The sequence below is a fragment of the Lichenostomus cassidix genome, chromosome 1 (assembly GCF_008360975.1).
Source record: "Lichenostomus cassidix isolate B80296 chromosome 1, HeHo_3.0, whole genome shotgun sequence".
Classification (NCBI taxonomy): domain Eukaryota; kingdom Metazoa; phylum Chordata; class Aves; order Passeriformes; family Meliphagidae; genus Lichenostomus; species Lichenostomus cassidix.
This window is the reverse complement of record NC_139479.1, coordinates 10,162,038-10,189,888: the sequence shown is the minus strand read 5'-3', so window position 1 is coordinate 10,189,888 and position 27,851 is coordinate 10,162,038. Positions and strand designations below refer to the sequence as shown.

Genomic DNA, 27,851 nt, shown 5'->3' with positions numbered 1-27,851 from the left:
TTTTGTCTGCTCTGTCAGGGGCAAAGATTCCCGCTCAGTGGCTTGGGCTGGGTGAGCCTTGCCCCCGCAGCTTGTCACTCTCGGCTGATCTATTTGCTTTCCAAAGCCTCTCCTCTCCGCTTCTGCCAAAGCAATTTCACTGCAGGGTCTTGTCAAATCCAGGCTCAGACAAGCGATGGCCTTGAACAATTCCTTAGTGCTAAAAAGGTCAAAGATCCCAGATATAACCAGGTTCCTCGTTTCCTCAGCTCTGCACACACATGCCTGCGAAAACCACCACTCTGCCCAACTCCACTGCGAGACACCTCCGGTGTCCCAGGCTGCAAGATGTTTTACAGCAGCTATTAAAAGGCAATATAAGGTGCCATATAGCAACAAGAAATACAGCACTTGCAGTGCAATCGCCCGGAGGGAATCCCCTCCCAGCCTCTTCTGCCTATTAACTTGAAAGATTACTTCTAAGCATGAAATTACGGGGGGGAAGAAGCCATACACCCCCGAGCACGTTTGTTTTCAGGAATTCCGCTGAAGTTCACGCCCGAGCCGAGGTGCCCCGCAGGCGATGTGCCGTGCAGGTGACGCTGTGCAGCACCGCGCTACCCCCAGAAACCTGCGGAGGAACGAGGCGAGCCCCGGGCATCGCACACCTCCGGCACAGCCGCGACTCCCGGGCTCGGCTTCTCCCCTCGCCAGCCCGCACGGGCACCGGCACAGGCACAGGTACAGACACAGGTACAGGCGCAGGCACAGGTACAGGTACAAGCACAGGTACAGGCACAGGTACAGGCACAGGTAGGGCCACGCGTGCGTGCCGCTCACACCGCCATCTCCTACGTGTGCCAACGGGGCGCATCCAGCGCCCAACTACGGCCTCGGGAGCGCGCAAAGGCGCCCAACCAAACGCCCTTCCAAGTTCCCAGAAGAACCGCGGCGGCAAGTTGAGATTTCCCGTGTCAGCGATGACAGACCGCGGCCGGCCACGCCGCTCGCCCCCGCCGCGGAGCGCGGGATGGCCGCGGGATGGCCCCGGGCCGCGCCCCCGCCCGCCCCCGCCGGCACCTGCCGCCCGCGACCCGCGGCGCCCTTACCCCCGGAGCTGCTCCCTCATGGCGGCGGCTGCTCGGCGGCGCCGCGGAGGCACAGACAGCGCGTCCACACAGCCGCGCCGCTCAGCGCCACTGCGGCCGCCCCGCCGGCAGGGAGGGACGGCAGCAGCGAAGGAGGGATGGAGGGAAAGGGAGAGAGAGGCAGGGAGGGAGGGAAGGAGAGAGGAGGCGGTGCTGTCCCGCCCCGCCCCGCTCCCGCCCGGCGGCGGTGCCGGCGCCTCACGCCCTCAGCCCCCGTGCTCCCCCCTCATCCCGGCTGCGGGGCGGCTGAGGGCACCTCGCCCCTCCCCGGCTTCCCCGGGGCTCTGCAGCTATTCTAGAGGAAGCCCTCGGGGCTTCCTTTGCCTTCCTTTTTATTTTTTTGGGTGTTCTTTGCCCTGGCCCGGGCAGTCAGAGAGGGGGGTGTGCTAAAAGGCGGCAAATCCGTTCGCTATGAACGGGCTTGGGAAGAAAACTTAGCTAAAATATGCACCGAATCCAGATGGATTTGAAATGGGCCTTAACCTGCACTTCCCCCCTCCCCCCCCCCAGCGTTTAATTTTGGTGCTTAAAATGCCGAGTGGTTAGTTTATGAGTGGAATCAGGTAATTTCATTTCTAAGGGCTTGCCTTGGCCCCGCAGGGAAGGAAGGGTGAGCTTCTCCCCTGCATCTGGCAGTGCAGACGAAACAGTTCTGCTCACGCCGAGTTACTGTTGCAATGTTTCTTTGCATTAATTCCTACGCAATATGCACAACACAAAGAAAAGCCAGCCATCTCCTTTGAGTGTCACAAGCACTTCAAATCAGTGCGGCCAGTCTCCCCTCATGCGTGTTGTACATCTACGTCCTTTATTTGTTAAAATCAGGCTGTGTAGAGATCTGAGTCTTTCTTGTAACCTAGTAGTTTCTCAAGCCCTACATATTGCGATTTCTTGGTAAAGCTACCCCAAAACCAGTGTCTCTCAAATCCGATTCATAGAATGGTTTTGGTTGGAAGGGACCTTAAAGAGTATTTTGTTCCACCTTCCACTACACCAGGTTGCTCAAGACCCCATCCAGCCTGGAACACTTCCAGGGATGGGCTATCTATAACTTCTCTGGGCAATCTGTTCCAGTGCCTCACCACTCTCACAGTAAAAAATGTCTTCCTAATATCAAATCTACAACTATTCACTACCTTTCAAATGTACAAAAACCCTCCCTGTTTTTACACTGGGAAGATGCACACCTAGAAGCATGGAAAGTTCATCCCATCAGTAGGCATTGAATTTGGAGGGTTTTAGCCTAAGTACCAGGAAATTTAGGGCTCCCCTTAAGGCTCCAGGTAGTTGGGTTATCTGATTTTAAGAAAAGTTCAACAAGCAGTTTAAGGAAAGCCCACGTGTTTTTCTTTTAAGAAGCATTAACGTGTGAGATGCTCAAGGTTCAACCCCTCAGGCCCTCAAATGTAAATATAAAAATTAATGGAATTAAATGCTAAATTATCATAGTTTCCAGATGGTTTAGTTGTTTTAACAGGTCTAACTCACAGTTTTCAGTAACCTGTAATACTACCCCAACATGGAAAGAAAATAGAGGAATAATTTTTATGTCAACATAAATCGCCATGTTAAAACTCATTAGACTGTGAATTTTCCATTTAATTCAGTGGACCTGGTATTAGATCAATTGCTCTATCATACATCTTAGTTTTGACTTGAATAAACTGGCCGAAGGCTGTCAATTGTGATATCAGCAGTCTTGCATTTTCTCATTTTTAGCCAAGTTTTAAGAAGTGAGAACGCTCTCCTTAAGTCTTTAAAATAGGATGATTTTCAACCTAGTTGGGAGGAACCTCAGGGTTCACTACAAGGAGAGAGCAGCTGCTTGTGTCATACAAAGGGACGGGTAGCCAGAGGCCAGACGTTTCTCAGCAAAAGTGGTTTGTTTTCCTTCAGAAGTATCTAGCGCTGATTCCCCGATACACATTCCTTCAATTTTCACTGTTTTTGGAGCTTCCTGGCCTGCCTTAACAGAAGCTTGATGCTGCTATTATCATGCTGGTCTTCTTTCCCATACAATAGTGCCAAGTAATAAGAATTTAAAAACCAGTCTGAATTTCTCATACTTTGCATAATCTTCTTTCTCCTTGAGTTACAAATAAAGCATTGTATTCAATTAGACTCACAGCAGGTGAAAACCCCAATTAGTGAATCCATTTTCTTGGCTCTTTTTCCCTACCTTACACCCACACACCACTTTTTTTTTTTTTTTTTAACAATAAAGGGTAACTCTGAGTCATTCTCCAATTGAAAAGCAAATTAACCCTTTGATCTCCCAAATCAAACTATTACTCACTCAAGAACATCCAGGGGAAAACAAGAATATTGGAGGATTAAGGGATTAAGGCCTATTGACTTTATAAATTGATTTTTATAAAAAAATCTATTTAATGTAGTTCTGATTGTTGTCACCAAATTCACAAAAGCTTTTAGCTGTTCTGATTGACCTGAAAATTATATTTTTGCTTTATAATGTACACGAGTAATACCACTCTTACTCCAAATTACTTTTAAACTACCCATAATTTATTACATAAATGTGTTTTGTTTGCCATATAAAGGGTTACTGTCTTTGGCATTTGTAACTAAAGCCAATTTTTATGCCATACTTAATTTTAAGCCATTTAGTTGATAAAAGATAGTCATCTTCCTGTACAAAATAAAACAGGATTACAGAGTAAGCAGAATTTTAATTCCCTGTGGTGCTTTTCTTATGCAAGGGTTATTCAGTCAACTTGTGCACCTACACAGAAACCCTAATCAGAAGAAGAACAGCGTTTATTTCTCCTATACTGTTTTGTCCTGGACTGTATCTAATCAAGGTATCTCTGTCTTCAACATATAATAACACCAGGTGCTTAAAGCTTAAAATCATGGCTACCTAAAAAATGAGGGATAACCCCAAAACTCTTTCAGTAAAAAAGAAAAATAGAAAGATGAATTGGATTTGCAGGCAGTCTGACTGCATTTGATGCTGTCCAAAGGGTACATGGAATTTCTGCATTTAAGAAAGCAATTTTTCAGTTTTAGTAAGTTCTTCTCAGAATGTTGTCCCTTTTCTGAGGGGAAAGAGCCAGAGTCATGTACACATTAAAAATAATTATATGAACACAAAGTAACTGATTCCTAAACATTAATGCTTGAGTATAAATCGGTGTAAGTTTTATGTACAAGATTAGCATCATTGCTCCATCTTACAGACAGATGTGGAGACCCAACTGCAGAAATGGGTAGGGACTTGCCTAAAATTAAGGTATACATTAAGGGTACAAGGTTGCTTGTAAGTTTAGCATTTTAGGAGTTAGAAAACTAAAACAGCATTTAATTTTACTGTCCTTGAAAGTGAAGATACAACATTTTCATATTAACTAAGTCTTGTTTCCAGAGCTCTCTGAAGTGTGTAGCCTCCTTGTCAGCGTGGCGTTACCATTGCTCAGCTATCTGGGCAGTGGATTAGTTTGCTTTGCATTTAAGAAGATGTTGTGGTGCCCTACGTTGGGCCAGCTAATCCGTTATGCTGTTTGAGTCTATCTTCTTTTTCTTGGTATAAATAAATACTAAAAATCACTTGGGATGGCACAATGACACTTTTCTGGATCATGTGTCTTAAATATGCTCCAAGGGCTGATACCTCCAGGGTGTCTGGGCAATTGTTTATAGCTCTCTCAGAAGAGCCAAGAAGAGAATACTGGATTGGATGCTGCTAGTTTGTTTTGGGGGTTTATTTTTGCCTCTCTGTACATTACCACTGAAAACACATTAAAATACTGTAAATATAATGAAGAAAATATTTTTTAAATGCTCCGTTCATTTTCCCCAACACTGCACTGCAAATTAAAGATCTAGTAAAACATTCATAGTTCAGTATACTTACAATCAGTTATTTACACCATAGGATGCTGGGGAAGGGCATCCCTGGGTTTCCCTGTCCAGAGGGAAATCCCATCTCTGTCCCATATGAAGGATGATGAGCTGGTGCTTCTTACCCAGGGCTCATTCTCTGCACTCTAGGGCAGGTAACCAGGTAACTAGCAAATGGAGCTCACAAGAATTTGTTTCACTAGGATATTCTTGGAACAGACAGAGAAGGAAGACGTATTCTTTTTTTTTTTCTTTTTTTTTTTTTTTTTAACTTATTCTGCAGTAAATATTACAGAGCTTGCAGCAATGTAATGCCCACTATGGAAAGTGTTGGTACACGGCACATGTGACAGGAACACTCCTGCTCCTGCTGAATGCACAGCGGCACAACTTTCACATTCCTTTGGGCTGTACTTGCTTTTACTACAGTAAGGACACCTGATTAAAAGTGAAATCTTAGTCACCCTACAAGATGGGTACTACAGAGCCTGAGGAGCAGCCTGTGTGTGCCTTCTGTTGCATCGCACTGCATGCTGTTGCTGAAAGGTGAACAAGAGGGTGCCGGTCATTTTGAATATATTAGACACATGTATGAATTCCAGCCTGTTGAAATCTCGGAAAGGATAATTTTGAGAGGCTGCATTTATTTTTTAAGCTGATAGAGATGGTAGCAGAGTGTTCAGTCTCTGCTGCCATGTGTATGACCTTGAAAAGAGAAGCACAGCAGGACTGAGGTTAAGTGAGATTGCACACATCGCTGGATGGGGTGGATAGAACATCCCTGTCCCACCAGCACCATGAGCTCTTCAGGTAAGCTCCTGTAAATAACAAAAGCTCTTGTCTCCCTTCCATGAGCAACCACGACAAAGAAAGAAATTTAAGAATGAAGTAACCCTTACTGTTCTGGGATGGAGATGAACTGGAGTGTGAATAGTCCCAAGAATAGATCAAGAGAGATCAAGAAGCAAAATGCTGACAATGCTAGAAAACTAAAAGTAGTAAAACCCACTGTGAAGTAAGGCTTTTGGAAAGCTAACAGGGAAGAAGAAAACTATATATATATATATATATATATACACACTTAAAATCTACCAACTGAAAACTTAAGTCAAGTAAAATTGCCTGCTGATCTTTACAATGTACAAAAAAGACTTGAAAAATTATAATTAGACCATAGTAAATTCTTGGTTTGAGGACTCTGTATTGGCAAAATTAATGGTTATCATTTCAGGGAGTAAGGTTGAGAAAAAAATGCAGACTAATAAGGATAAATTAAACAAAGCAGCAAAGAAAAACTCCATTTCTTTCTTTTCTTTGCATGCCCAGTTGGAAATAAATGATTGTTTTACCTCCTGGAGGGATTAAAATAAGACGGATTTCATAAACTCTCTCAGTCACTGACTCTCGTTTCACCTCAAAATCTTTCTTTCTATGCATAAAATTATGTGTTGCAAACACGAAAGCTGGCTTCCAAAATCATTAGCTTCTCTACTGTTTCCTATCAATGTGTAGATCTCAATAGCAAGAAACTCTGTATATTCCAGTCCTATTTCACTCAGGCCCAGAAAACCTGATCCTAGCAACTGCTCACCCTGCATTCCCAATCCCTAACAAGCTGCCTTCTCTCCCACAGACAATAAAGGAGAAGTATGCCTTTTTTGTTTAACTAATTTACTTTTTGGTTGTGTTTCATTGCATAATATACATATTTTTGACATTATTAAATCTGGTTTTTTGTGACTAATATAACACAAACAGAATATTTTTTCTTACATTGAGGACATTATTTCAAAATGCCTCTATGCAAATATCATCTAGAAGAGAAAATACTCCTTTGGGAAAAAACGCCACTGAGATCATGCTAGATTATGTACTGGGATATTCCAATGGTAAGGCTGCACTTAGAAGTAAAAGAAGAGAACAATGAAATCTATTGCATTTTATGACAGCTATGTACAAGGAAGTTCCCAGTTAGACCACTAGCTAGGCAGACTTTGCACCTTTGAATTAATGCATTCGTTTTTTGCTGTCTGTATTCTGCCTGTTTTAGCAATGGATACTTTGCTGTGTTCTCACAAAAACTTGTAATTTTTCTTGTTTTAAGATATATGTTGCACCTGTCCTAACTACCTTATTGTTACAGCAATGATTATATCACACATAATATTATAATATATAACTCAAACCCAAGAGGCCTTGCCAATTTTTTTGTACACACCAGACTTTTTCATCCTCTTCCCAAAGATGTTGAGGCCATTGACCTTAGCAAATATCAGTTTGAGGTCTACTCCTGACCTTTTCCCTTGATTGGATCATGCAGAGTCTTGATGTGACAAAGGGATGGTTCTCCCTTCCTCGTAAATCAAGCACATTGGTATAGTTTCAGACCTACAGAGTCTTTAGCTTCTCCCAATACTCTGGTGTAAAACATGTGGAAAGCTTAGTCCTTCTGCATGGCAAGACTGCTTTGCTCTCCCTAAATGTCTGATGTGGGGATCCAGAAAGCAGAGCACTGCACTTGGGGAAGGAACCACCCTAGAGAAGTTAATGGCAGAGGGAGCAGCTACACCTAACTGGCCTCACCAGTAATTCCATCCTGGCTAACTCCTTCATCTGATCCAGGTGACATTTCTCATCGTTTATTTGCATAGAAATGCAGCTTCAGGTTTAGGGTTGTGCAACTGCTCCCAATATGAGGTCAGCAAGAAAAAAATTCTGGAAATCAAAAGCTTCTTATCTGCCGTCCCTGAAATAAAACTTTTTATTTAATTTCTAAAGAATTTAATATAAAAATGTACTTTAGCTAGAAAATGAGACAATTGTTCATAGAGCTGTGGCAGCACCCTTTAATGAAAAGTGGCAACAGTCTCATCTTGTCCGTGCCAAAGAGTGAAAATTAGTGTTTATATATACAGGCATTTGAAACAAATACAGGCACACAGATGCCTACATTAACTGGGGCTTCCAGAAACAGATGAACTAGTATCAGCTACTGTGGAGCCATGTCCTAGGGCACAGATATTATTTTATCCTAATTGAATCTAAAAGTATGTTAGCACTTAAACACTTCAGTAAAGAGGGATATAAAGGAATTTAGAGGTAAGATAAAAATTATTTCTTACTAAGTGGATTTCATTGATGAAAAGGATTTCGTTCAAGACTTCTGTGGCAAGTTCAAGCATTTAGCCTTTTGCACACGCTCCACATAATTCCAGACAGCTTCTGCACCTTCCCTTTACTTAACTATAATATGGTTCTCCCTACAAAGAAGTGCTCCCAGCTTTTACACTTAGATATCTTTGTGTAGCTCCTTCTATCTCCAGTGCAGTAGCTGGCAATTAATTCAGGGAAGAATCCTATGGGTGCCAGCTGATAGGAAAAAAGTTTTGCTAAACTATATTGCAACGTTGAAACTTCATACTTGTCAAAGCCTAATAATGGGAATGCATTTAGTGGAACCCAATGTCTAGGTGCACTTTCAGTATTTCATGTGTTAGAACTGAGCCAAACATCTCATGGTACATCTCAGCACGGTCTCAAATAGCTTGTAATGCTACTGGCATATGTTCATTCAGTTCTCTGATCTCAGTTGTTAAACAGAAAATGGAATCTCTTAGTGAAAGAAATTAACATGCAAAATGATGATTCCCTTCCTCGCAACCCAGCCAAATTTCACTGTGAAAAATTTGCAATGGAAAAACAGAAATGCCTTGTCTGTCCAAGTCAAAGAGGCTTGACATTTATGATCAAAGGCACACAGATGAATTCTAGGACCTGCCACAGTCCAGTATTGAATCAAGAACAATGGTGAATGTGTTCAGCTCAAAATCAGCCAAAATATTTGTTTTCTTTCTATACTGAGCCTTTTTCCACATTGAACTAAACAAACATTTACCACATTTGTATTTGGAACTATTTGCTGCTTCTTTAGGAAATTGCTTTCAAAGGTGCAATCTAAATCCTGAGCAATCCACACAGCCCTAAAATATTAAGAATTTAAACATTGGTTATGGTCCATATTAACATTCTTAGACTCCTGCTGCTACATCTAACTCCTTTGAATATATTATCAGAAATGTCAACCTACAATTCTACCATATCAAAATCTTCAGTTTTTTCTAAAATAGTCCAGACTTAAAGAAAAAATTCTTATTGCTAGGACTAAGTGAAGTTACCCGTCTTTATCATCTCACTCACTGCATGACACAGAAAGCCAGATTATTTTAAAAGTTCAAGATACCTAATTTCATATTATCAGACCTAAGAAACATCACACAGTTTTTGTCACCTTCCTTTAGGGAAGAAAAAGAAGGTATTAAATTAAACCAAGATTTCTCTGTATCTAAATGGTACACTACAAATGGAGAGTACAGCACTCAAATAATTTCTTTATTTAATAGCGTCCAGAATTTGCCATTTTATACTGGCATAGATTTAATACATAGGTATCATATTATGTTCTGTGTGGAAGATTCTCTAACTGTCAATAAAGTTAGAAAGAAAGATCTTCTAAACTCACACCTTCTGTCTCAGAAAACATTACAAGTGTTTGAGCATTCATCTGTATTCCCAAAATAACAAAACCAGTTTGTCACATTAAAAAAATAAGATTGTTTTAAATCATCATTCTTCTCTTCAGGTGAATAATTATTCTTCAATTACTATCAACAGCTCTGGTCTGTGGTTGCCAACTTTAGAACAAAATGTCATTTTGCAAATAATTATCAGCACTTTAGTTAATGCCTTTATACTAATACATATCAGGCAAGAGAAAATAATAAAAATTAAAAAACAGGCCATCAACATTATATTTTAAATAAAAACAGGGTTAAGGTGTGATTTTGAAATACTTTTGTACTCTAGCAATAAAATTCATTTTACTTATGGACATTTTAATTTTTAGTGGTGTTTACAAATGAATCTCTTGTTACTTTTCCACAGTTTTGTTGCTGCAGTTGCTCTTCATTCTCATTCTTAAAATTCTACTGCAATTATTTTTCAAATTATTATCCTTCCACCCATGTCCCTCAATTTGTTCTGTTTTTAGAGTAACTAACAGAGCAAATAATTTATTAAGGATAAAAATAATTTTGCAAAGATTTTCAGAAGCTGACAGACTAAGAATTCTGCCAAACAGAACCCAAGCAGAGAGTGGAGGATTAGACCCCATTTAATCCACTGGTTTTCTCAAACCAGGGTATTTAATACTGAACTAAAACCTTTGGAGAGTTTTATTTTTAGCAGCTTTCCATATTAAGCTTTACTCTAAGAATTACAATTTAGGAAACAAAGCAAAGAAATGTATTTCTTATTTGTGAGTAAGGTATCATTAATAAAAGTCTTCAATTCCCCAAACAAATAATCTTTTTTGCTATATGCCATATTTTAATTTTTCAGATAGCTTTGATTGTAAACATTATACTTCACTGAGCTTTAAAATTAAAAAAACATTAAAATTTTAAAAGGGATTGTATGCATGAAATCAATCACTCGGTGATGACAGTACACTATGTTTGATCAGAGATGAAGAAAGTGACTATTTTTACTAATTATTTCCCTGCCAACATTGTACATGAAACTTGCTTTCAGTTTCGAAAACCAGGCCAGCAGAGCTATGTCTATGCTGCCATTTAATTAACTGCTTTAGTCTATGAAATAGCCAAGAGAGAGCAACTCTCCAAATGTGGCAATATTTTGGCTATTTGAACTTTCTAGTGGCATATTTATTATCTTAGTTACGCTGTTATGTGTGTCTGCCCTGAGAATAATTATCGTTTCTTGTCCAAATTTCACACAGTGACCCTCTTTCTTATTGCTGAGAGGTGGATATGCAGGCCATGGTATTCCTCCACTTCCCACTTAGTGCTCCTGCAGACCCAAGGCATGATTTCCTTCACATTTATATGTTTTTAATTTCAAATTATCTGGCCTAATGTGGGACTTGATGCTGCTGAACTGCTGTAGCAGCCATGGCATCTTTTTGAAACTAGTTGGGCCTCTCCCTCAAGAATAAAATTAAATAACATTAAATGGCTAAAACTTCTTACTACATTGGGGAGCCAGAAGAGTTCTAGATCACCTCAAATGCATGTGATTTACCTGCCACACAGTACTGTCACAAGTTCTTTACTGTGCTAGATCTTCAAGCTTTTGTGATGAGCTGAACAAAGAAATCAATTGTTAATCAAAGTCATTATTTTTAAGCAGTGAATTTTCTGTCCAGAAAGCAACTAATCTGATAAAACCAAGTCACTACCAATGAAGTTTGCTGAATGTTTTATATGTAATTTCCAAAGTTTGCAGCAGTCAAATTTTCTAAGAAAAACAGCTATTATTTCCGTTAAAATTTTTTGTAAACTAGACTGGTACAATTTTTGACAGAATTATCAAATTGAAGAAGCACTCCCAATGTATACCAGCATTTCTTTCTTAGATTTTCTTTATATACAAAGCAATGGTTTAGGTAGCAATTTCTGTAAGAAAGTGGTAAAAGGTAAAATGTGGAATAATATTCATCTGCTCCCTTGGACTCTCTATATTCACACAACATTTCTGCATCTTGCCAAGTTTGTGAGCTGCAAGAGCCCAGTGTGTAGGGATGATGCTCCAACCCTTTTAGTGCCTTGCATACCACACACTGAGCTGAATTTTACTTCCAAACAAAATTTCGTCTGCGTTCCTTAGTGAGCACACACTGTTCTCGCTTTGACAGTCTATCCCATTATCTCGCTTAAAACAATTTGATGCATTTTTAATTTTTTTAAAATTGTTCTTAGATGGGCACCATTTATATAATCGGTTTCATCCACCAGATCCAACACTGAAAAAGACAGCTCTTATTTTCTTAATTTATGTCATTATGCTGAAATTATATTTTCTCTACTTTATTTTTTGTACAATTTGCAGTTACGAGGATAATCTAAAATACCCTTTAGAGAAGTGCCTATTGTTTTCCTTTTTCTAACTCAACAATCAATAAAGTGTTACATTTGACATTACATAGCTTGGTAAGAAATTTAGCACTGGATTTCAGTGAATAAAAAGAATACCTAATCATAAGCAGTGCAGCAGTATTCTATTATTCTATATTATTATATATTGTGTAAGTATAATTGGCTTAACAGTGCCTTTTTAACAGAGATGGATTGCTCTGATCCTCCCTGCCTTCAAACCATCAGACTGACCACAAGTACATGGAATTTGAGTAGTAGTATGAGTACTAAATTGCTAAAAATGCTACAACACCAAGCCTAGATTGTTTTTTTATATATATAACAGCACACTTGAGAATGCTATTTTTAAGAATCTCTTCAAGTTTATTTAATTGGTTAAAAAAAAATTTAGTCTTTACTGGAGCATAATGGCATAACATGGCATAGGAAGAGGACAAAGGTGGATAGGGAAGCAGTGGGTATACAGTATAATAGCTTCCAGCTGCTGTGTCATCTGTCTACTGGTAGGTATGGTGAAATAAATAAATGATCAAAAAAATCTAATAAAAAAACCCAACAATGTCAGGATGAGTTTTTGTAAATAAGAACTTGCAAGACAAGTGATATGAGAGAGCAAGATGATTAAAATGCAGTATCTTATTTATTATACATTAGGTAGATCAAAGCTGCTCAGTGATAACAAGGCACTGATTGGGGGTTGCCACCTGTTTGGTCTCACTAGCAATGGAAATCTGTGAGGTGAAGCTGTGTTAAAGGTTGTCAGTACATGCTACACTTATGAATGGCTTACATTGAAAAAAAAACCCAAATTATTCTTATTTTGCTGAAAAGATTTTCTCATTATTCACCAGCACATATGTTAGTTTCTTAGTAAAGACAAAAAGGATATTCTGTATAATTCAGAAAGGTTTCAGAAACAAAGCAAAAAAAAAAAAAAATTGCAGGCAAATACTCTTACTTGAGGCACATCACTTCGAGATGGTGGTAAAAAGACCTTAAGAGTATAAACTTAGAATATATTTGAGCTGTTGTTTTGGAGAGTACTGAGCCTTGCGGCAGGCTGAACTCAGAGAAGAAAGATTGTGGCAAGCAAATTGTCCAGGAAAACGAAAGTCTGGACAAATGAGGCAGGAGGCAGTTTTTTAGATGTTTTCTTTTTGTTGGTTGCCTTTTTTGTCTAACCTCTCCACAAAGAACAGAACAGCTGTGATTTAAGGAAATGTTTGGGCATAAACGTCTAACAGTTATTGGCAAGATCTAATAAAGAGCAAATTGAGAAAAGCTGAAAATCTGCAAAATGCAACAAGGGAAGGGAAGGCAAGGCAACGACAATCTTTGTCAGTGTCCTTGAAACGTGCCCCAGAGCTGGCTGAACAGATGAGCAGAACACCAGCCTGGAGATGTCAGAGCACCACTGGGCTCTCAGGTCTTTAAATGACTATTAGTAGGAGATAAACTTAATGCATAACAGCAAGAAAAGGGGAGTGGGTAAGAGTAAAAAAGATCTCTCTAAGTCAGTAGAAACTCAATTTGAAAGTATAAAACCAGGGGAAAAGTTGCTAAGTGCTTTAAAAGCCACGTGTTCCAGAAGGAGAATTGTTTGGGATGTCTCTGGGTGTTATAAATACACCCACTGACCAAAACCAAGTTGGGACTGACACACAAGAAACAATTCCCCTTGGCTGACTCAATTCAAAGCAGAGAGAACTATTGCGAGACAACACGATGTGGGCATTCCCTCACAGGCGAGTTTGATAAAGGATTCACACTGACAAGACTCTTTTCCACTCCTTATTTTCTAGAATGGTGAACAAATGCCCCAGAGCAAAGCAGCGCTGAGGGTTTTGCGCTCAATTTTCTCAAGAGAACGCTGTACAGATACAGATTTGCGTTTTGCTAGCGGCAAATGTTTATTCCACAATATTTTGGGCACTGATCTGAAAAAAAACATGATACATGAGAGGGAATGCTGAGAGCCACATTCTGATCCCTTTTACATGACTAAAAACAAGAAATAACTTTGCTGAAATCAATGAACATGTCTCTCAATCCATGCAAGCTGCTTTAAATGCAGAACTTAAATTTGATTTCCAAACTTCTGGCGGTGAGTCTGACAAGAGCCTAAACTGCTACCACCATAACCTGTGAGTCCTCTGGTTCTTCTGCTCATTTCAAGATTTTTAAGAGTACAATTTATTCCTCCTTCAGACTGGAAACAGGAGAAGATATAATAGCATATGAAAGCAAGTTTTTAACATGTAATAACCATATTAGTAAGGTTTTAATTGCTTTTGGGCCATTGCACAGTTAAAATAATGGAAAAGCAGATAAATGAGGGATGTGCAGGAATGAATATTTGTAAAATACGAAGATATAGAACACTGTGTGCAATGGAATTGTTTGGTAATATTATAGTGGTATTAAAAGCATAAGCAACTCCCATTAACAGGCAGTAATTAAAAAACAAATAAGGTGAGTGCAACTGTGGCCAGAAACATAATCTTATGGTGGTTTATATCAAAATAGCTCACTTCAGATTCTGAAGTTCAAACTAATGTTTGGAAATGGTGGTGAACTCATCAGTATGAGATCTTTGGGAATCTTTTCAGCCTCTAATTTTCAGGTGATACTTAAAGTAATCTGAAGTATAGAGCTAAAACATGCTTTTCGACGATGGTTTAATACTGGCTAAAGAGATTTCTCTGCCAGAAATCTGGAAGAAATTTCTTTCTAAACACTGAAGTAAAATTTCAAGATGCCTATATTTCCAATTACTTGCACTAAAAGTTTATAGATGAGAAATAAAAATGTGGTTTTGGTTTAGTAGTTCTAACTCTTGGTTTTTATGTTTTATTCCTGTAATCATTGACATTTCTAGCTACAAAATACAGTCTGTTACACTTAGGAAAACAGCTGCAAGGCACTTATTTCCACTCTCTGGAGTTTCTATAGGTTGAAGCTGAATATGATTTTAAAGAAGAATAATTTATGAAACAGAAAGTTGAGGATGTTTCACTTGCTTACTTCTACTTCCAGAGTTTACTCTTTATCAGGGAAATTGCAGCTAGGATGGCAAATCTGAAATCCATGCTCACAGAGGTGCATCTCCTTCTGTATTTCTAGACCAAATGCAGAAACACCTTTAATGAAGAGCAGCTTCAGTAGCTTTTTCAAGGACATACCTAGGTAGACAGTATATACGCATACTTGGGGAAACACAGCATTTTTCCCTTTTGGATAAATAAGAAACTGGCAATTTCCTCTCATTTGCCACACCACTGCTCAAGGGTCTGTCTGAGAATGAATGAAGTCTGGAAAGGAAAACAGTAGTCTGTCACTGAACCTTCCTCTCTGCCTGTCACTTTTGCAATAAACAAGGCTATAAAACCCTTGCAATTCAGGTAAATATTTCTAATGATGTTATAGTTTGATTATTTTAAAGGGCTAATAATCTGAAAAGATCTCAAAAGCTGATTTAAAAAAAGGTAAGTTGCCTAATCAATGATTATAAGATTCAGCACTGCAAGAAACTAGTATTAAACTTAGATTTACAAAGAAGCTTGCTTAGACAGAGTGCTAGGCACAAAACCTTTTAGTTAAATGAATACTAGACTACATTCTGGATTCAGTGAAAATTGTTCCATTTTTATGATGCTCCTCTCTTCCACTGAATTTATCTGTGAATATCAAATGGCAAAGTTCTGCAAAATATTACAGTTCAGTAAGTATCTTCACTGCAGGAAGATATAGAAGTCTAAAAGAATGAACTGCTTTAGCATGCTGAATCTCTCAGAAAGCATCTGACAGGCCACAAGAAAAGGAAAAACTGGAGAGATCAGCACAGGGAGAAAATGAATTTGAGCTAGCAAAAAGTAAAAGAAAGTAAAAGAAAGTAAAAGAAAGTAAAAGAAAGTGGTTGAACACATAAACATATATGTAGATATTTCAGAACCTCAGTTACTGCAATCCTCTTCTATGTTAAAGCCCTCCAAGAGCCAAACACCAAGTTTCAACCCACCATGGATAGTTTTTAGTTAATCTGAGAGCGATTTTCCTCAGATATATGAGTATTCACCATTTTTAAGGGGTTTCCAATTCTGCAAGTTTCACTAGCTGAAAAATTAATCAATACTGCAAGGGCAGCTACTAGCAAGGCAATCACTGTATGAAAATGTGCCACATCTATTAAAATACAAAAATGGATAATACAAAATGGATAATACCCCCAGTTTTTGCAATGCACTGGAGTGCATTTATTAGTTAAAGACTCTTCTTTGTGAAATTATGCAAAATGAAGTATTTTAAGAAGATGGAGAGGAAAGAAAGAATCTTCCTGTGCCAAATTAAAACCCAGAGACATAATACTAAAGAACATTTAGTTACTTCTGATCTGTGCTTGTTATTGAAAAGCCAGGATATTGCGAAGTAAACCAGCAGTCCTACTGACCTCACCCTCCTCATCATCTACTTCCACTAACATCTTTCCTCCTGCTGTTCTTTTCTTAACCCCTCTCTTCCTGCACAGAAAATATTTGTTTCTAGAGGAAGACTACTGCATCTCCTGCATCAATGGTGTGCTTTTCCTCGAACAAGACCTATGCAAACAGGATGCCTCCAGGTGCATTTAGGAGATGTAGTGCTAAACTGTTTCTCAAACTGCAAAATGTTGCTGCAAGGTGCTTCCAGACCATTAAGTCCTCTTTAAACTTTGAGGGAAAAAAGTAGCCAGCACCACCTCTTCCAATAAAGGACATTAGAGTATTCTTATAATCTACCGTGGTCTCCTTCAGGGGAAGATGCCATTTCTTCTCCCCTTAATTCTAAACTATGCAAGATGAGATTATATTCGAATATTGTTGAGCTAGACACGATGTATGCACCTACATTTAAGATCCTAAGAGCAGGGGGGAATGATATATAAATAGCATCACTTAACCACCAAACCCAGCACAGAGGAGATACACTCTCCACATAATGGGGGGACTGACCATGTTTCCTTGTACATACATCTTTTACAGATTCTCAGCAGAATCTGTTACTTGGTACAGATTCTTGAGTAGAAGTGACAGACTTTGTATGAAACTGTACTGTTGAGCAGTGGGCTGGCAAGGAATAAATGTCGCTCAGGAGGTTAGATATACACAGCTGTAGAGATTGTGAAATTCAACCTCTGCCCTGAAAAATAAATACCTCAAAAAATGGGAAATTCTAGAATAGTGACATCCAAATGAATATTATAATTTTACCTGTAATATATGGGTTTGAGCCTTTTCTACTTATGAATGACAAGTGAAGAAAAATCTTTTTTCGGAAACAAAAGCACAACAAAACATTTGCTGTTGCCCTGAATACTAATGATGGAAGACTGTTGCTATGGTGATGCTAATTTTAACGCTCTTGCCTGTGGACTTCATATGAACTGCCCGTTTTAACTTTTGCAAATGTCATTTACAAAATGAAAACCCATTAATGACTGGTGAGGGCACAATGTTCCACTTTAATTAGAATAATAAGGAATGCTGATGCACAAAGTACAGGTTTGTGAATTGCTACAAAGCCCACACTGTCAAAATTAATTACCGTTGATGGGGACTTTGTTCTAATTTTTTTTTCCAAAGGAAGCCTTAGAATAATACAACTGTAGCTTGACTTGAAGTTGAAAGCAGGCTCTCCTTTTAATACCAAGGTACAATAAAGAAGTTTGTGAGACTGACAGTATAGTAAAAAGTACAACAGAGCTTAGAACTGTGACTGAGCCATGCTAAAGGAGCACAAATTCCAGTAACGGGGAAATGCAAGTGCCAATGCTTCAAGGAAAAATAAAATAGTTTTCTGCTAAATACCTGCTCATAAAAGCAGTTAGGATTTAGAAAACAGAATTTCTGTTTTTGAAGAACTTTAAAAAAATTAATTAAGGGGGTGCTGGGATATTGTTCTGGTTTAAGTTGGTGGGATATTGCTGTGACTTGTTAATTGCAAAGTGCCAAGACAAGTAGATAATGTTTAAAAAAACCAGCATAGATAGTAGCAGCAAACTCTTTTGTAATGCACCAAGCTTTTGCAAATCATGAGCATACGTCTCTCATGACAAGAGAAAAAAGCTGCAACTACCATTTCTAATTCTGGGGCAATGTCTGAGCATACAAAGTAGGTGCTGTGCTGCTAACAGCGTGTCAGTAGTACTGACTGCAACGAGGAAAGCATACTGCAATGAAAAGCATCATAGACAGCTGCTGAGAGTACATTATACAGACTAATTGTTATTATTAAATATCTCCATTGTAACACTGCTTAGAAAATCTAATTTAGAGTTGAGATCCATTGTGTTGCATCCTGCAGTAACAGAAAAGAAACTTGCCTTGTCTTGTGAAGAGCTGAGCTGGTGAAGGACTTGATTTGTCTTTATGCTACATCTCTGGTTCAGTGTGAGATTGCTAGAAGTGCTACTGGTGTGAGGATGAATAGCTGCTAAAACATTTTTCTAAATTCTCATTCATGATAAATTACGGTTTAATGAGTAGTTGAACTTTCTTCCAGCATCACCAGTATGAAATCCACTCTCGGTCTATTGGCATAGTCCGGTGCTGTTTTAAAACAGCCTGGCCAATTTTGCCCTTCAATTGTTGACTATTGTGCAAGCCTCTGTACTTAAATACAGCTCTGCACTCAAGATGGCTGGAATTTCATGGTATTGTACTAAAGAGAAATACAGCAAAAAACATAGATTTGACTGAGATTAGTTGTGTCTACCAAGTCTGATTGTAAGTGTAAGCTTTTCTGCCAGTGCTTCATTAACTCAGAACTTGTTTTCCTCTTGCTGTTTGGTATGTGCAGAAGTAACTGGGTGACCACTGAACAGCACTGTCATCAAAGACCTTCTTGAGTGAACACCCACTCTTCATATAGGGCTGTTCAGAGAAGGGCTTTATGCTAAAAACGCAATTGACTATAATTTTTGCAGAGAATCCCAGCATGCTGCTGTGCTACTGCTGAATGCAGCTGTACATGGTGGGATGCACAGCCATGAGGAAGCTCCTGAGAGCCAGTGGGATATAATCCACACTTCTGCAGCACCTTGCCCTGTGAGAGATTATCTCAGAACAAGAAGGGACAAGGCTCTCTTCTACTCAGTAGGAAAAAACTTAGCAGCTGGTTGGAATTCAGAGGGAGCCAACAGCAAACAGTAATTTACAAACATGGAGCTAATGTGTGTTAACAAACTGACACTTGTAAATGAAGTTTGGTAGCTTCCCAATATACAGAGGTTTAGAATTTATGGAATTAATCTGAAATAGAGGAAACAATCTGAGAGAACTGCCTCACAGAAATATGTTTCTAAACATTGTTACCAAGACAATTAGCTTTTTACAGTTTAGTCTCCAGGCCCCCAGATAAGAAAGTGGTATTTCTGACAACATAAGCCCATGCCAGCACTGATGGACAAAGAATTCAAGGGGTTTAAGTTAATGGAGCCTGCTGGCATGGAGATTTCTGTAGGAACAAGATCACCTCAGTCTTCTCCAAGACAGGTCAGACACCTGGATAAAAAGGAATATTTCTGCTGTTCCTTAAATTTTCTGTTAATCTATGTGAATGGCTAGAATGTAAAAAATATCTGCCTTTTGTGCAGAGGCACAGTGAGACATACAGTGGTAAGTAACCAAGCAATAAAGATGCTCCAAGCTGTAATCTGGAGTTAGGTGATGGAAAGAGTAACAGTGCTTCAAACAACTTTTAAGGTCCTATCACATATTTAATATTCAGTGCAATAAAACATTTTGAGCTGTTACAATTAATTTTATGGCTATTGTTAATACAGTGAACACAGCATCTTTTAATGAGACAATAATGGCTGAGGCAGAATTAGATTACTGCTAATCAGAGTTACTGAGTACGAGTAAAAATCTCTCAGAAAAAGAGAATCAGAAAGAAAAAAATTACTTGTTTGGTGTAGGAGAAGAAGATAAATTATCTTAAGGACAAGCAACACTAAATAGGTAAGTAGGCATAAAGTGCATGTAGGATAAGCAACAGAGGTAGCAAAACATTGTGTAAAATAATAAAAACATGAGAGTAACATTGGTGTTTGAGAGAAAACATTTATTTTGGTCATTTGAGATTGGGACTTAATAACTATCAAATGGCAAGTGCTATAAACAGGAAAGAAAACTGTAATTAACAAGTTCAGAAGTCATCAGCACAGCTAAATTAAACAAAACACTGAAAGGGGAGGTGCCAGGGTTGCTACTAGGATATGCCCATGGACAGAAGACTAAAAGCAGTGCTAAGAGAAAGTAGAATAAAGAGGGTGGTGAACTGAAGGCAGAGTTTCCAGTGGGAGGACTGGCTCTGCATAGGGAGAGTAAGAAAGTGAGGGGAAGATACAGAAGAAGCAAAGAGTAAATTATTACAAGGGAAAGTCTGACAACAAGCCAAGAGAAGACAAGAAAAGGCAGCAGCAAGATGGTTTGTTGAAAGTGGTGGAATGACCTAGAAGAAAGTGAACACTGAAAAGATTCTTGGAACTGGATGGCAGGAAATTTTTAATGACCTTATTAAGAGTTGATTTAAGGAGAAAATGGAACAGAAGCTAGAAACAACTGGGCAGGAGAACAAAAACATGGACTGGAAAAAGACACAAATTCCAAGAAAAAGGAGGGCAATGTTCTGCATATTGAACAGTGTGAGAGAAGAGATTTGTTTTGTTTTATCAAGGGCAGTGCTGAAGAGAAACTTCCATGTAAGGAAAGAAGGAGCAGATAAGCTTCAAAGAAAATACATCTCTAGAAATCTAAAGTCCTAAACAAGTCATTTTGATATGCTCCTACTGTCTAAGGGGCTGAAGAGGTTAAGCAAAAAGACTTGTTCTCTAATACCCAGCTACTTGGTGTCCCAAGTGTCATTCTTCCAATTTCTTTTTTGAAATATACCATCTGTAACTTGCTATTACTTCAACAAAACTTGTTTCAAACAAGATTTTTCTCCTTCAAATGAACAGTGCTTTTCAATCCTATTTCCCTCACTGTGACAAGCCCTTTTCTCTGAATTCCTAGTGCTGCACACTACTATGGCAGCAGCTGGATGAATATGCTTTCCTTAGTTGGGGACAGACTATATGGTTTATCATTGTTTGCGTAGTCCTTCTCTCGTTTTTTTTTTTTTTTGGCTAATTTCTAAACAGTGTTCAAAAAAAAAACCAAACCAAAAAAACCGCATCCCCCCCTAAAAAAAACCCAACAAAACAAACACAAAAACCCCAACAAAACAAACTAAAACTACCACAACCCCCCCAAAACCAAAACAACCAACCAAACAAAACAAAAAATCCCACAAGCAAACACCCCCAAAACACCCAAAACCCCCAAATCCAAACACATTGAAACTGAAGATTATTCAGATTGGTACCTGCTATAATTTTAGTCTATAGCAACTTCAAGAAAATCATATAATCTGAACCCAAACAAAATTCAGAGCTGTGTAATGTGCTTTTCAGTTACCTCTGAAAGTATAGAATATGGCTGCCACTTGGAGCCAGTTTTTCCTTTGTGTTTCACAAAGGCAACTGTGAAACATACAGCAATTTTTGAATTATAAAGGCAAGTCCTCTTTACCTACTAAAACTACCATTGTGGGGTTTATATTTTAAAAAAAAACCACCCAAAGCCTATAGGTTTGGGTTGCTGAATATCTCTGAATGATAGTTCAGCCACAGAGTTTAGTTTTATGTTTTAAACTCTATAATTTCAGAATGATTTTTTAATGAACTTGAACTAGCATTGTTTTACAGAAGACACACTGAATATCAGCATTGTGCCGTGAAAGCAAACTTTAATATTCAATGACTCTGTTTTTATAGTTAAGAATCAGCAAAACACAGCAAAGAAAGTAATTGAACATCATGTTGTAGCTAAAAGCTGATTAATATACACAAAAGTATTTCACATTAGAACTTCTCACTTACTAACAAAATCTGCTCAGTAAAATTGGCAACTGCAGTATGACTGGAGCTGGTGATAAAATGGAAGCAGAGGATGCTTTCAAGCACAGAACTAAATGCAAATTAATGACATGCAACACTGTAATCAAGATGTAAGAAAAACTATCATAAATGTAGGCTTCTTTACTTCAGAACTTCTCTCAGTTTAGCTGTTTAATCATATTTATCAAATTCAGTACATGCTTTATGCATTCCAGGAATTCTCAGCAAACATGGTTTAATAAAACCCTCACTGATGGGAATTTTGCTTTAAACACTTTTCAAATTGTTCCTTAACTGTTTGGGCAGGGGTAGTCCCAGGAGTAACAGAATGCATATATGTGCAAATAATGTATTTTTTAACCTTAAGATTACTATAAAATTTGCATTTGTAGACCTTCAACTAAACCCTGCATTGAGGGAACATTCACCTGTGAGTTTGCTTCATATCGTTATTCTCTCTCTGATTATATCTGAAACTAAATTACACACCGGTTTCCTTGGGGACATATCCAGTCTTTATGGCTCTATCCTGTTTACTGCAGCTGCTGTTGTTGCATCAAGACACATTTGCAATTGCTTTAACTTTTTTCTGTGTTTTGTAAAAAAGTGCATAGGTGAGGTCAGCTAAGAGCATTGCCATTGATGAAGTCCTAAAGCTAAAAGCAATTGAACAGAGTTAAATTGAAGATGAAACAGTAGATAAAAATCACTGATCTGGGAGGGCATCTGCAGCCTCTGATTTTCTAATGAAGGTGGAGTTTTTCTCTGTTTCAGGGTGCAGCAGAATCTGTTCACTTGTCACAAACATTACAATGTTAAAATGTGTAACCTACAGGACGGCAAATGGTGGCTTGGAAAACAGTGCTTGGAAACAAAAATTATTTTACTATTTCAGTATTTTTTAGTCAATTGAAATTTAATTACTTTTTATTTGTCTTCCTCATATTTCTTTATTCCATATTTTCAGGTCAATACATTTGTATGACCATATACCCTTTAGCTCCCATCTCCTTGAGATGTTTATTAGCTAGTTCCTGCTGCAAAAGTGTCTCTTAATCATTACCAAAGTATAACACCCATGTCTCAACTAGAAATGCTTTGGGTTATGATCAAAATCTTACCATGGTGTTCCATGTTGCTGATATAGTTGAGGTGTTTGTGTGAAGTTATCTATTCCCATGCCAAATAGCAATTTTCTACCTACTCTTCACATTTTAATTCCATGCCTGTAACATTGCTTTCTAACAATTCTTAGTATGCTTCATGCAGGGTGTCATAACCCTCAAGCATTAAAAGTTTTACAACATTTTCTCCAGTAATATAGCTTTTAAGCAAAAAAAAAAAAATTGAGTTAAGTTTGTTGAAAATGAAGCACAGAAAAATGTATCTTTGCCTCTCTACTCTATTAGCTCTGCAGTACTGAACAGAAAAAAAAAATTGATAAAGATTTCCAGGAAACAAGTACATAATAAAATTCAAAAGGCAATCTGGGCTATTTACTTGCCAGATATCTAAAGTGATTTTTTTTTTCTACTTAAACATTAAAATAATAGAAACTTTCCTAGCAGACTTCTAGATAAATATAAAATATCTGAATAAGATTGTATTCATGGTTTTAAATAATTAGATTGCTATAAAAACCTTTACTTTCTGAATAAAAATATTAACGTTAACCCCCCTAACTCAACTGACCATTAAATTTCTTTAACATAACAGTTCATAAGTTCACATTATAAAGTGTGAAGTACATAAGTGAAGAATAAAACTCATACCAACAACTTTGCGCGTATTTGCAGCAACCTTAATTCTTGGTAACTTATTGCTGTATTACAGGACTTGGTGCCCCCCTCAAGCTCCCAACCTAACACCTACCCAGGCATTTATGCTAGCAAATTTTGGTCCTGCTGAAAAAAAGGAGGGAAGCCCTTGACACACAGTGTGGGTAGGTGATAAGTAGCAACGTTTGACACCACTCAGTGACCCTGCTAGGCTGGTTATATAAAGAGTGCTGCTTGTGTTGTACCATAATCTCATTTTCTGAGCTCAATTGCCATGGAAAATGCAATGCCATGAATGCCTGTGTTGCAAAAATTACTTGTGAGAAAAACAATTCATTCAGAGATTAGGTGCATTTTGTAATGGTTTGTTTTTCTTAAATTTTCTAGCCAGAGATTTCCTAACATAAAAGTTTATCTGATGAATACTTGAAATTCAAAACAAATGAGTAGCATGCAGGAGGCTACCAAACCTAAAGACCATATTTGAAACTGTAATTTGTCTCATAAAATTCAAGTTTTAAAACAGTAAATGAGAAATAAGCAAAATGAATATAGATGATTTGGTCATTCTTAACCTTTTCCTTAGAATCTTTCCTTAAGTGTAACTGCAGCCTTATTGACATTTATACAGTTCTTAATTAATTCATTTTATGTGTCCCTTAGAATCTATACTTCCTATATATAGTATATACACAAACTAGTTCTCAGGATTTAAGGTCTAAAGATAAAGATATCACAGGACAGATGTTCAACACAGAACTGATTTCAGCGATTACCTTACAAGAAGGAAAAAAAAAAAAATCATTGAAAGGGATCCCATTAGGGGAAAAATGGGCCAAATAATCCATAATCATGGTTCAGTAAGTACAGACCAAACAAATCTTTCATGGCAAGAAGCGTGCAAATATTCTGAAAACATGGAGGATAATTAATATGAAATAATTTGAAAACTACAAACTTAGTGCAGTCAGTAGGAGAGCCAGCATCTTAGAAGGTCAGAAAGAATAGATTCAAGGGCAGTTCAGCAGGTTCCATGAATTCATTTTGAAAAAGAAGTCAATGCAGGAAAACACCTGACCTTGCCCTGACAGACAGGCTACTTAGGGAGGCAGAAAGAGCCCAGCTGGCGTGGTGATTATTGCACTCTTGGTCTGCTCTAGTGTTGTGTGGCCTCAGGTGCCAATATGAGAATGTTCTGCATTCGAGCAGAGCTGTGCATCCACTGCAAACAGAGCTGGAAATGTGAATTGTACGTCATCATACCCACTGCTTCCTCATTGGTAGTGAGGCAATCCTTAACACACGGTTAGCAATTATACTCCTCCCATATTTTAGACTGACAAAAGAAGACAAAAAAAGGCACAGTAGGTGAAGCTGGATCAATTTAATGCTGACTCTCTTATTATATGGATGGAATTTTTCTTGTGTGAAATGGAGAAATTGCTTTATTTGTGGAGCTGGCTGCATTAGAAGGAACACTAGACCAAGGGCAATGCAGGCAATGGATGTGACAAGTGCTGCTTTGGAGAAGCTGTCAGTCTTTGGAGGAAACAAAGGAAGTATGAGGCTTCTTGATATAACACAAATGTGTAAGAAATCTGAGATATTGTTCCCCATTTCCTTGAATATTACATTGGACAGTTGTCAGAAGTTGTCTCTTCTTTGTCTGTCATCTAAATTAAGTATGTAATTGATCTCTAAAAAAAAAGAAAAGTCTGACAGGCAGATCTTTCTATTTTTTTCCTTAATGTGTCTAATCTTTTCAAGTTCAAAGCATTCCAGTGGAAATCAAACATAATTCCTGTTTTAGAATCCTGCTTATTAAGCACACAATGTTTAAAAGATGGGCTTTGAGTTGATGGCAATACATTTTAGCTATCAGGAGTAGCTGTAAAATCTACTTTTTAATGGAAGATTTGGCATATACTCTATAAAATAGGACCATATTATATAGATGTCACTCAACTTTGTAAAGCTTATATTGGCTATGTTAATTTTTCATTCATTTAGTTCAGTTGTTAAAGGTAGTCAGGTTGCATGTAACAACTGGATAAAAATGAAGCTAATAGAAATGAAGTAAAATTCAAGCAAAAATCACATTCAGCTCACAATAAATATAACAACTTCAGCTACAAATAAAAGGGAAATATTTAAGGTTATGTAATTATGTTCTATTACACTATAAATACATGAACTCCTTGTACCATATCAAAAGTTTACTTTTTTCACACTATTGCCTATAAAAACAGTTCATTTATTAATCTCCTAGGCCCAGCTCTGGAAAACAATGAGTAGCTGGATTTAATAGATTTAAAATGTTGTTCCCTTTAGTTAGGAAAATAGGAAAGTCAGATTCCACCTAAAATTCTTACCCAGCTCATTACCTGCATAACACATTTTAAGATTTAACCTGCAAAAAATTATCCTTGCGCTGTTTAACCCCTCTGTAATGCTTAACACTATATACTCTCCATGGACATTTCTACTGAATGAATTTGAAAACAAAGCTTAAGATCTTTACTGTGCACTTAGCTGTGAGCAGTGTCCCATCAAGGGCACCAAGTGTAGTGTAGGCACCCAAGGAGGCTGCTGTCCCCCCTCCACAGCAGGTGCTGTGTTTATAGAGGGAAAGCACATGGTTTCCCTCACTCACTGCCCCAAAGGAGAGGCTGCAGCCCTGCCCTCAGCCCCCACACCAGCTAGGACACACTAAAACTGCTGCTGACTACTTATAATTCACTTAAAAACAAATTAAGTCCCCTTCAGTTGGTTCTCATGCGAGGGCAGTAACTCCCTGCTGACAGATGGTAACGAGGAGCAGAGCCACGATATCTGCCTTGAGTGCTCCTGCTCAGTCAGCAGGAACACATCTGTTTATAACCTCTGCTTTCATTATGAAGGTAGTTAAAGGCTCAAGATTTCTCATTTATTTACACATGTGAGTTTAAATTTTTGTGACAAGTTTTGGAACCAAGGCTTCACAAGCCTACAAATCATAAAGAAAATATCTGCACTTGGACAAACCTCTAAGAAACATCATTTAGGTTTTTATGCCAGACAGCATGAAAATTTACATCACAGAAAGGCAAACTGAAAACTATTGTACTTTTTCTTTCCTTCACAATAATTTCAATTTTCCTATCTAGAGTTCAGAATTGAAAGACAGGAAAAAATAATTATGCTTTTAAGAATCCAAAATAACACTGGGTTTTATTGTACTTGGTAGATAGGCTAACTGTCAGCCATACACATGGTTTTCATAGCTCGCTCACAGCTTCTCTCACTACATATACATAATCATGCATTATTTATTTATGGTTCTCCATGTCTCTCTCTGCTCCATCTTACAAATATTTCCTACTTCTTTTGTGTCTTGTACTTATCTACATTCTGCAGAAGAATCAATTAACCCAAGTGATTTTCTCAGAACAGCATCTCTTCACTTTATTTTATCTCAGCAGAATTTAATTCAGATACATTCATTTATCCTGTCTCTAAGTTGAACAAAAGTAAAAGAATCATGGCTTTAATCTGTTTGCTTTTACAATGAAAACTCAGGGGTCTTAGCTTTTTTTTTTTCTGTGTTGAAATTCTGCATGGTTAAACAACAATTAAAAGGGAGATTAAAAATTAAGACAACAAAGAAGCATGTTTATAGAAACTGGCCTGCTAGATCTCCAGTGTGAAGTAGGGAAAGAATGTAGATCTAAAACTAGCAGAAATGTATGTCACAAGCTGATACATTAAATGCAAATCAAATATTCTCATAGGAAACTACAATGTGGAAGAGAGTGAGCAAGTGGAGATGCCTTGCCCTTGGAGTTAGCTCACTGCATAGCTAATTTATAAAGATAGGCTCACATGGATCTTCTCAAGAAGTCAAAGCTGTGCTCCTGAGAATCCAGCTTTGTCCTCAGCAGGACAAAGTTCAGTGAACTGCTATAATCTGTATAAGAAAATAAGCTTGGCTGGGAAATAACTTGGAAGGCTTCCTTTGTGGGAAGCACTGAGATGAAAGACTACTGTATTTTTGCAGAAGCATTTTAAATCCTTCAATAGAATGGGCACAGCAAGAGGGTAAGAAGACAGACACTATTAACTGGCAAGTCAGATACACGGAGGAAGAATAATGTCAAAGATTAGTACAAATATA

At 38.1% G+C, this 27,851-nt stretch overlaps 1 protein-coding gene across 9 annotated transcripts in view; it reads right to left on the bottom strand.

Moving 5' to 3' along the window:
- Nucleotides 1-27,851, bottom strand: part of DMD (dystrophin) — a 1,152,080-nt gene that overhangs the window by 83,912 nt on the left and 1,040,317 nt on the right. The window lies entirely within an intron of this gene.